The sequence below is a fragment of the Lucilia cuprina genome, chromosome 6 (assembly GCF_022045245.1).
Source record: "Lucilia cuprina isolate Lc7/37 chromosome 6, ASM2204524v1, whole genome shotgun sequence".
NCBI classification, from domain to species: Eukaryota; Metazoa; Arthropoda; class Insecta; order Diptera; family Calliphoridae; genus Lucilia; species Lucilia cuprina.
The window spans coordinates 45,119,889-45,122,149 of NC_060954.1; the positions used below are offsets into that span (position 1 = coordinate 45,119,889).

Below are 2,261 nucleotides of genomic sequence, written 5' to 3' on the forward strand. Positions count from 1 at the left end.
TAGACTAGACTATAGACTAGACTATAGACTAGACTATAGACTAGACTATAGACTAGACTATAGACTAGACTATAGACTAGACTATAGACTAGACTATAGACTAAAGTAGACATTAGATATACTATTGAGTGTCCTTTAAAGTTCTGTTAAAATCTGAATTTTTTTTCAAGAACCTTTTTTTACAAACAGTAGTATGTATATACTATAAACTAGACTATAGACAACAGGCACAATTAATTAATATTCAAAAGTTCAGTATGATCAGAAAGTGTGAAGTTACACCTGAACAGAATAGATAATCCATTGTGAGACATTAAAGTTGCCGTCAAAATCAGAATTTTGTTTTTTCCAAAACTGTTTCACAGTGGAGAAATAGTGCTTGATATCTAATCATAATAGTCAAATATAAATATTTGGTGTAAAATTATATGTCTTTACTCCTTTTAAGTCCTGCTATTGAAATTGTAAAAAAAAACTATATTAAATTCCGTTTCTTTAATATTTGCACAACAATTTGGCTTTAACGCCGTTCATTATGAAGCTTAAAAATTCAAGCATAGTAATAAAAAAATGGTAATAAATGAAAACAATTTGAATAAAATGAATGCCAAACAATTTCAAGGCCGAACAATTTGAAGTGATTTGAGAAAATGTTAATAGAAGTTAAATTATAATAAATATATATTTTGCAACAACAAAGCTAAAATATTTAAATAAAATTATAACGAAATAATTTAATAAATTTAAAGGCACGTTGCTGATTGACTGACATCGTAAACACAACAGTGGAACTGTTAAAATAACTACATGAGGACTAACATCTATTATGGTCTGATCTTCACTGATATCTAGAGAGATTTGTATTGTAAAGAAATTTATTTACATACAATTTTTTAAAACATATATAACATTTCGGTAAGCATTTAGCTCCGATCAATTGAGGACTAAACTATTTTAAAATTTTCACTTTTTTGAGAACATTATTCCATGTTATAAGATTATGTTAAGGTGGGAATAACAGTTAATTTTTTCTAGCAAGACAATTTAATTTTCACAAATTTTCAACATCAATTATTTGCAAAAATCTGCGTACCTATAAAATACATAAGTATATATGTAAATGTATATGCAAATTAAACTGAATATAAACAGCAAATTGACCAACAATCAGTATAGTATCTATTGTGTTCGAAATTGTTTACTTATATTAAACTTTTTGTGTCCTATGACATGTCAATGGGACCATTAAAACGTCAATACAAGTTGTTCATCCTGCCATTTACTTATGCAAATATGGGAGAAAACATTTAACATCGAAAAAGGAACAACAAGAAATTGCTATTTTATTCTGTATAAATTTAGTTTTTTTAATTTTGTTGTTATTTTAAGTTTTTTTCGAGTCTGAATTTTCATTTGCATGAGAGAAACACTCAGCACTTGTGTTTTAATGTTATTTAATGTATAACATATTAGGATGACTCACAAACTGCCAAATAGATTGATCGACATTCTAAAAACTAACCCATAGACTACTAAACCCACCCGTAGACTAGTACCAAGAGGGCAGTTAATAGAATGTTTTATCTGTAGACTTGACTATTAACATAAATGAAATCTAGATACTGAATATATCTTAAATATGTATGTATATGCACATGGTTATCCTAATGTACCATTTGTACAAACATATGTAATGTCAATGCAAAAACCAATGTAATTTAATTCTTAATTATATAAAAAAGGGCACAAGTACTTAACAGTACATTTACATTGGACTCTTTTGTCTTGATGCATTTACTTTAATTTCACATATTTCTACGTACGTACCTCAAAATCACTTGCTTCACCCCTGCAGTTCGCGGTGACATAAGATTTCTGTGATTATGAAAAGGAAAATCTTTAATCGGTTAGTTGATCTGAAACGGAGGTGTTGATTTAAAGTTATACATTTGAAGGCAAAAATTATTCTATGGACTTATCTATTGACTGGTCTGTGGATAAATACATAGTCTAATAAAATACAAGCCTTGACTATGGAATGGTCAATAAATTTGGATATTAATTAATCCTTAAACTAGGTTATATGTATATAATCTAGTATGTAGTTTAGTGTAGAGTCTTGTATATAGACTATTTAACTCTCTAATCTATACTATAATCTGTAGTCTAGTCTATAGTCTAGTCTATAGTCTAGTCTATAGTCTAGTCTATAGTCTAGTCTATAGTCTAGTCTATAGTCTAGTCTATAGTCTAGTCTATAG

General features: G+C 28.1%; 1 protein-coding gene across 1 annotated transcript in view; it reads right to left on the reverse strand.

The window, feature by feature from the left end:
* The window catches only part of LOC111685078 (gamma-2-syntrophin), a 15,657-nt gene that overhangs the window by 8,813 nt on the left and 4,583 nt on the right, over positions 1-2,261 (reverse strand). The window lies entirely within an intron of this gene.